Source organism: Equus asinus, chromosome 17, assembly GCF_041296235.1.
Source record: "Equus asinus isolate D_3611 breed Donkey chromosome 17, EquAss-T2T_v2, whole genome shotgun sequence".
NCBI classification, from domain to species: domain Eukaryota; kingdom Metazoa; phylum Chordata; class Mammalia; order Perissodactyla; family Equidae; genus Equus; species Equus asinus.
This window is the reverse complement of record NC_091806.1, coordinates 18588383-18597641: the sequence shown is the minus strand read 5'-3', so window position 1 is coordinate 18597641 and position 9259 is coordinate 18588383. Positions and strand designations below refer to the sequence as shown.

General features: G+C 35.7%; 1 pseudogene; it reads right to left on the bottom strand.

Moving 5' to 3' along the window:
- On the bottom strand, positions 1–936 carry LOC106821833 (olfactory receptor 5L1-like; annotated as a pseudogene).
- Between the last annotated feature and the right edge of the window lie 8323 nt (positions 937–9259).

Here is a 9259-nt window from a genome sequence, read left to right as displayed (position 1 = left end):
CTAAGAAAATAGCTTTTCAAAAGGCAATTTGGATCCCAACACTTTCTTGAGAGCTTCTTTCACATCCTTGTCCTTCAGGCCATAGATCAAGGGATTCAGCCTGGGAATCACTGCAGTGTAAAACACCATGGCTGCTTTGTCAGTATCCACACTGTTGCAAAAACTGGGCCTGCAATAAATGAAAAGTATGATTCCCTGCAAGACAGCAATCACTGTGTGGTGGGAGGCACAGGTAGAAAAGCCTTCGCACCTTCCCTCTGCAGAGCGTACACTCAGGATGGCGATGAGAATAAACCAGTAGGAAGTGAGGATGATCACGATGGTGACAATTTCACTGAAAGTGGCCCCAATTAATAATGGACATGACATAGCAAGCAAGAGTAAAGAGAGGGGGTAAATCACAAAAGAAGTGGTTGACTACATTTGACCTACAGGATGGGATTTCAAAGGCTAAACACAAGTAAACCAAAGAACACACAGTTCCACAGATGTAGAAGCTAGAGACCAGGACCATACAAAATTTCTGGGACATGGAGAACATGTACAGCAGGGAACTACAGATGGGCAAAAAGCAGTCACAAGCCATCACAGTCAGCAGGAAGACCTCAGTGACTGCACACATGCAAAGCAAGTAGCATTGCACCATGCATCCCAGGAAGGAAACTGATTTTTCCTTGTTTAAGATATTGGACAGCATCTTTGGCACGATGATCATGGAACTGCAAAAATCCACAAAGGACAAGTGGGTGAAGAAAAAGTACTTGTAAGTGTGAAGTCCAGAGCTGACCTGATTCAGTGCAATCATGCCCAGGTTGGCCCAAACTGTGACTCCATATACGAGAAGGAACAGAGGGAGAGAGAGACTCTCAGCTCAGGGGCATCTGATACTCCAGGAAGAACGAACTCTGTCACGGTGGTACCGTTCTCCTCACTCATTTCCACCATATGTCAGGATGGGAAACCAAACGATGTTTTGCGTTTCTTCTAAAACGAGAACAAGAGAGAAAACAACACATTTATATTAACTTTGGAAAAATATAACATTGACAGTGATTTAAGATACAATTGTCAAATAATTCAAAATTTTCAATGTCTCAGTGGATCTCACTGATCAAAATAACTTTAAGTATCAGCAGAACTTAATTCCCAACTGTTATCTGCTATGATAAATTGGGTTGATGAATTAAATTAGGTGTTTTGTTGGAATCTGAAACAGATTCAATGATTTTACAGCCTCATGGAGATAAACTACTGTTCTTTGAAAAATGTAGCAATTTCTGTCCATGTAGGGTGACAGCTATTGTGATCCTATATAGTGTACACTATTTTTTTAGATTAGTTTATCAGTAGCATAAATTTTGCAGGGGGTGAGGAGGTCCTGTACAATTTCCATGCAGGGACTGTGACCAATTTTTTTGAGCTTAGTGGCTCACAATGATTCTTTAACTCTAGAATTATGCAGAATGAAAAATAGAGAATTAAAATATATTCTAAAAGCCATCATCATTTTTACTTATCAAATTAGCAAAGTAATTTAGTTGATTATAATGATAATAATCTATGTCAATAATGACTCAGAAAGATGTAACTGTTGTATACACTTTTCTGGAAAGCCATTAGGCAACGTATGTCCAAAATCTTAACCCTGACGACAGTAAAAGCTATATGATATTTTTTATGAGAGGTTTTCTTCTTTTTTTTAAATCAGAATTTAAGCTTAAGTTTTTTTTATTATTTTTTATTTTTTTAAAGATTGGCACCTGAGATAACATCTGTTGCCAATATCTCTTTTCTCCCCCCCTTTTCCTCCTCCTCTTCTTCTTCTCTTTCTTCTTCTTCTTCTCCTCCTTCTTCTTCTTCTCCTCCTCCTTCTTCTTCTCCCCATAGCCCCTCAGCACATAGTTGTATATTCTAGTTGTAAGTCGCTCTGGCTGTGCTCTGTGGGACGCCACATCAGCATGGCTTGATGAGCTGTGCCACATCCATGCCCAGCATCAGAATCAGCGAAACCCTGGGCCACTGAAATGGAGTGAGTGAGCTTAAACACTGTGCCACGGGGCTGGCCCTGAGATTTTCTTCTTGGTAAGCGATTACAATAAATATTTAATTACATTGATAAAATTGTGAAAAACTGTATCCAGAGCTACATTTCAGCATTGTTTGTAATATTAACAATGGGAAAAATTGTTAAATTAGAGCAATTTTTAAAACATAGTGGATTATATCTAGAGTAGCAAATTATTATGCTATCTGAAATTACATTTTTGAGATGGCTAATTTTTTTAAAGGATATTGAATAGTACCCTTGGTATATACATGTGGATGTAAATGAAGATGCATATGGAGAGGTATGAATAAGTATGATGGATATATTATGTATTATCACTTTTATTTGGCTACAATCCTAGAAAGATAAATCCTGTATCCACATTAAAAAGGAAGGAAGTGAAAACTTTCCCAAGTTCTCTCACATTGCTGGTTGGGGAAGTAGTTATGCTGTACATTCCACATAGGTGGAAACTACCATTTACGTCTGTCTAAAGAAAAGGAAAGGGGCCAGCCCAGCTCTACTCATTAGGCCATGTCGAGGTGCTGTCCCACATAGCACAACCAGAAGGATCTACAACTAAAATATGCATCTATGTACTGGGGGACTTTGGGGAGAAGAAGAAGGAAAAAAAAACAGATTGGCAACAGTTCTTAGCTCACGTGCCGATCTTTAAAAGAAAAAGAAAAGAAAAGTCAAGTAGCTGGCTTACATTAACAAAAAAAGAAAGAAAACGCAAACGGAAGTTGAGGAATTTTATTCTCTTCCCTCCTTCATAGACAGCAGGAGGAATACACCCATGCCTTCAAATACACATATATGATGAAACTGAGAGAAGAGATTTCAGACTGAAAACATAATCTGATATTTTCTCCACATCTTGAGCTAATTTTAAAGTGGAAACATCACTTTCCCAAAGTCATGGTTTTTTCATTACCCCCCCCCAAAAAAAAAAAACTGAGTTATTTGTCATTTGCCTACTTCAAAGTTAAAACAGAAAAGTCAACTTGGAAAATTTTCTTCTTAATATTCCAGGCTGACAATAAGAAACTAATTGATGGTAAACCCAAAACAAATCCCAAAGAATTCACCTCCTCTACTGAGCAGAGATGGTCCACGTGGCCTGATTCCCCATAACCAGCTCAGAGGCATATTAATTCAACTCTCAGAATTAGGGTGACAATTAGGGAGCTCCTCTACAGTCATAAATTCTATATTCCTTGACAAAAATCAGTGTGGAAAATGGCAGAAAGAGAAGGAGAGAGAGACACATACAGTATCATTTTGTTTATTCTGTATTTCATGCATATCAATGTTTGTTACAGAGGAAATTGTTCTAATTTCACCAACAGTTTTAGGACATTGCTTTTGGGAAGTTTAGGAAAAGTCCAGACATTGTGGCCTACAAAGGCATAGAGCTCACACTCACAGATCACACAAAAGCATTCCCATCCATAAGAGTTTATATGATTCCTTAAAGTAGTCCTATACAATTTAGAGCTTGAAAGTGAATCGTTAGAAGGACAGCACATATTCTTTAATTAGCCATATTATTTTACGAAGTTCAAATTTCTTTTTCTCTTTAATCAATACTGGAGATACTGGGATCCCAAGAAATAATTTTTTATAATACATAGTACCCTTTTCTGTTTTCCACTGAAATGAGGAGAAATATGTTTATTTAAAATTGTTAACCCACAAGTGTTAATTTGTTCCAATGTGTTTTAAAAAGGGAAGGTTGTTATTTTTTAATGAGAGAAAGATACATTCAAGGCCTTTGACAAATAGAAAATACCAATAGAGGGTGAGACCACTCTCACTTATTCTCTGACCCTTGGTAGACATATACGTGACTGTAGTTGCACTAGTTGGTTATTCCTGGAGGAAAGAGAATCTGGACTAGAACTCAACAGAGCCAGGTATTTTCCTCATTCTTCAAATTATTTCAAAGAGGTGAAGGATATGTGCATAAAGAAATGCCAGTTTGGGGGCCAGCCCAGTGGTGTAGTAATTTAGTTCATGTGCTTTGCTTCAGCGACCTGGGATTCTCAGGTTCAGATCCTGGACAGGGGCCTAGGCACTGCTTATCAAGCCATGCTGCAGTTGTGTCCCACATACAAAATAGAGGAATATTGGCACAGATGTTAGCTCAAGGACAATCTTCCTCAAGCAAAAAGAGGAAGATTGGTAAAAGATGTTAGCTCAGGGCTAATTATCCTCACCAAAAGAAAAGAAATTAAGAAATCTCAGTTTGAAAACAAATAATTATTCTGATGATATGGTTTCTCTCTTCAACAGCCAGTAAAACTGAGTTGCCTTATTCTGAATTCAAACCTTTTCCTGTTTTCAAGTCTAAGGATGAAAAATCAGGCTGTTGATTACTTATAGAGCAGTGGTTCTTAACCAGGAGTTGTTTTGATCCTCATGAGACATTTGGCAATGCCTGGAGTCATTTTTCATTGTCGCAATACGGAGGAGTGCTACTGACATCTAGTGGGTAGAGACTAGGGATGCTGCTCAACACTATGATGCACATGACAGTCCACCCCCGCCCCCCTATCACCACTGTGAAATATATAAATAGGTCTTATAAACTTTGCCTGTCTTATACTCAAAAGCTCCTTCCTGGAGGGCATAAGGTCTGAAGCCACACCAGAGTTCTACCAAATATCTGAAAGAGGTGGGGATAATGAACTTTGTAACTGAAAATAATAATAATTCCTCACATTTATTGGCCACTTCTGATATGCTAGCTACTGTTATGAATACAACTATTAAACACATTTCATCTTTATAAAAATATGTGAGATTGATACAATTATATAACTTTATGAATGAGGTGACTGAAGCACAGTCAGGTCCAACTTCCTAAAAGTCACACACAGAATCACTGACAGAATCAGACTACATGCTGCTTCTTGGGTTCTGACACACATACGACCCTGTGAAGAAGAGCAGAGCTACTGAATGATGCTGGGATGGCATAGTCCTTACTCAATGCCAGAGACTATTAAAAGGGATTGCCTCAGGGATCTCTCCCAGGTCTGCCCCTTTTCTGACCATGTATTGTCTCCCTAAACCAACAGTGTTCAAATCACTGTCTGTGATTTGTGCTCTTTGATATACCAAACATTTCAAGAATTCCATGGATGTATTTAGTTACAGGTAATCAGTTTCCAAATTCTCAGCAACCTATATATGTTTTCCTAAAATTGATCCATCTGTTAATTTTCTGAATTTGAAGAATGTTTCTGGGTCTTCTTTCCACCTAGCACTCTCATGTTTCTATTTCTCTCATTTTTCAAAAGTGATGATTCCTCTTATTCGTTCTCATTTACTATGTGAATTACCCCAATGAGGAAAACAAAAGCAAACTTCTAAAACATAAGAACAATTTGAAATACTGTTTTTCATGAATCTTGAAGTTTTCTTTAATCAAGACACTTCAATCCCATGGTATGACTTCTTGTCATAATTCTGGCATATAGTACATATTTCTTTCCACAGAAAATGATGGCATTAGGCATGTGTTTTAGCCAACACAGTGATGTTTTGAAATCAGATATTTAGTAGATTGATGACAATATTTTTTAACATCTCTTCTTTTTGTTCTTAGTGCATCCTGAAACTACTGTCACAAAACCTATCTTCCTGAAGGAGAGAGTCTCATGACATAAAAACTAAAAAACTATCTATAAAGAGTACCATTGTCAGTGAAGTTTCATGTCATCTGGGCCACCCACTCACAGGAGAGCTGCTTTGCTTACCTATTTGTCTTAGATTTAAAAACATGGCAGGTTTTTTTAAAAACTAATTTAAAAATAAATATTTTATTGAATTTGATTTCATGGTCATTATCCCTAAATTGAATAACATCAATATGAAGCTCTGAGTTTTGATGAAATGTATTCAAAACACATACGATAGTGCTGTTTTAGTAAAATATTGTATTGGCAAGGTTCAATGCAATCAGCAGTATGTTAAATTTTCTAAACTTTTTAATTCCATCTTTTTTTTGGAAGATTAATCCTGAGCTAACTGCTGCCAATCCTCCTTTATTTGCTGAGGAAGACCGGCCCTGAACCAACATCCGCGCCCATCTTCCTTTACTTTATATGTGGGACGCCTACCACAGCGTGGCTTGCCAAGTGGTGCCATGTCCACACCCGGGATCCGAACTGTCGAACCCATGGCTGGCAAAGCAGAATGTGGGAACTTAACTGCTGCACCGCTGAGCTTGCCCCTAATTCCATTGTTTTAATCAGGGTGTCTCCAAGTGGAATAACAGATATACTTAATTGTTATATGATAAGATGTGGAAGGTCTTTTGGTAACCTTTTCAGAAATTAAGAAAGTGAGTGTTTCTAATGATTGCAGAACAAACCACTCCAAAACATATTAATTAAAATCAACAACTAAAGATTATTGTGAGAAATTGGCATGTAACTTGGATGGAGTTGAAAGAGTTGAGTGATATTCCTATTTTAGCACAATCTCTGACAGTTTCTAGTCCCATTTCCATTTAATATGACCAAGCAGTCTCCGTATTTTCATCTATTAAAAAGTGGAAATAGAAATGATGCTGAACCCTCTTGCTTTCTAACATTGTGATATCTTTCCAAGGATACATTAATTAATTGGAATAAATAATCCAAACATATATTCATAATATTTCTCACACAAAGAATATTTCCAGGGCTCAGCCCCATGGCTGAGTGGTTAAAGTCCTGTGCACTCCACTTCAGCGGCCCAGGTTCACAGCCCAAATCCTGGGCGCAAATGTACTCCAGTCCCCAACCACACAGTGGAGGTAACCCACATACAAAAAAAATAGAGGAAGATTGGCACAGATGTTAGCTCAGGCTTATTCTTCCTCAGCAAAATAAAATATTTCCAAAAATATTTTTTCAATTTTGATTGATTATATTTTATCCAAATTTGCAATGCAATTATATTTTAATTAGTGGTATAATTATTATTGAATCATTACAAGGTTAACTTAATACAGAAAGAAAAACTTTTGATTTTGCTAAAAGCATCATGAAATAAAAAGTATGAATCTGATTAATAACATTGTAGTGATCAATGGGAGGAGTAGGATTGAATGTAAGTTCAGGAGAAGGAAAGGCACAAATATGACTGTTTTGGATGTCATTTATTTATGTATTCTAAATGGATATGCAATGGAAATTACAGTTTTTGTTATTTAAGTTTATGATGAAATATTGTATATGTAAAATTAAATTCTTCAAATATATACCTTTTCAAAACTAATTGAGAAGCATATGACCAAAAGATGTGAAGACTACTGAGTCATGTTGTATATAGAAGCAACAGAATCTACTATAAAGAATCTGAACTGTCACAACCTGATAATGGAAAACATATTGTATGCCAGTGTTTAATGGAAAGTGTGCTTCTGATATGTCTGGAGTCTTGAATGATTTCATGAATTCTATCAACAATTGCTTTTACAATGTTGGCGAGGTCACTTAAGCATCATAGGCCTTGGTTTCTTCAAAGTAAAGGCAAACGGTTTGTGGTAATTCTATCAAAAAATGTGGTCATCCTTGGTGCATGCAGGACAGAAGTAAAATAAACTTCTCTAAAAAAAGGCATTAACCATTACGGATTCAGTTTAAGATTAATATAAATAATTTCTTAATTTCAAAGAAAATTAGAAATTGCATAATTGCTAAATGTATAACAAAGATAAATTAGTAAATAGCTAGAGAAACAGAAGTCAATAGAAGAGAAAAGCATTCCCTCATCAGACATCCAATATCTAAAACGCTATTTTATTTTTCCATATAGAATGGTTATTTAATTGATTCCTTATTATATAATGTATATGAATGGAACATTTCAATAATGAACATAAGGTTAAAATAACATGAACATTCCAAATAACTTTATTGAATCCATATAAAATTGTTACCCACGTTAGATTTTCTTCCTTACTAAAATACCTGGAAATTTATTTCTTCCATTATATTGATGATTAGTTTGGAATTTTATCTAGACATATTGATTAAAGAGAAGGAGAAGGACGTATAATTTATTCAAGCAAAAGTGAGTTATTAATGTTAAAGAAATCTAGAATTTTTAATTTACCAGATCAAATAGGTCTTAATAGTAATGAATGCCTGCTTTTCATTTTATTTTGAATAAAGTTATATAGGTGATTTGTTTCCAACACTTGAGGTGACTCCAGACACTTTTTTTTTTTTTTAAGATGGGAGTTCAGTTGAGAAGGATTCAGAAATTACCCTCATGTTCAGGAAAAAGAATCAAGGAATTGATCATGGTTTTGATGTGTTTATAGGCAGAATGAAAGTATGAAGTACAGATTGGGTTGATACCCTGCTTACTTTTTGCCTATAAGATTTCTTGAGAGCCAATCTACTATTTCTATGCCTCTGGTGGAGTCTATCACAGCTTATCATCCTACCATACTTGAGCTCCTTTGAAACACATTCAGAATAAAGGCCGTGTCTTATCAACTTTCCATTCATGTCAAGTAACCTGTATACACAATAATATACACACACACGTGCATGTCATAAAGTATTCACTCAATAAAAAATTCGGTTCATCATTGACTCAGTATTGCATTTTGACTTTGCCATGCTTCCATCTTCCAAAGAAAACTCCTTGTTGAAATGTGTCTCCTAAAATTCTGACCATTCTGTTATTCAAGGACAAATTCAAACAATACCTGTTTTATGAAGACATCTCTCTAATGTCCCTAAATGGATTTTAACTTTCCTTTCTCTCAAATTCTCAATGATAACTTATTATTTTCTACCTTATACAGTGACTACTTTTTTCACTGCCCTACTGTCAACACTAGATTTTACATTCCTTGAAGGATGAAGACTAGTCTTACTTTAACTGCTATTTGTACTTTTACAAGAGAAATTCACATGTTTATTGAGAGCCTAGTGCACTTCAGGTATGTTATAAGAAGGGGATAAAACTGCTTATTGAGATTACACAAGGTTTTACATATGATATTTATACAGTCTTTTTAAAATATAGTCTTTTTATTCTTCACAATCAGATTAAGAGCTAGTTTACATTATCTCAATTTTATAGATTAAAAATTAAAGATGAGAGAGATGGCTATTTTATTTTCCAGTAAGAGATAGAGCCAAGTTTAGTCTCTTTGAACTAAAATCCATGACTTTTCTATCGTACAACATTAACTCT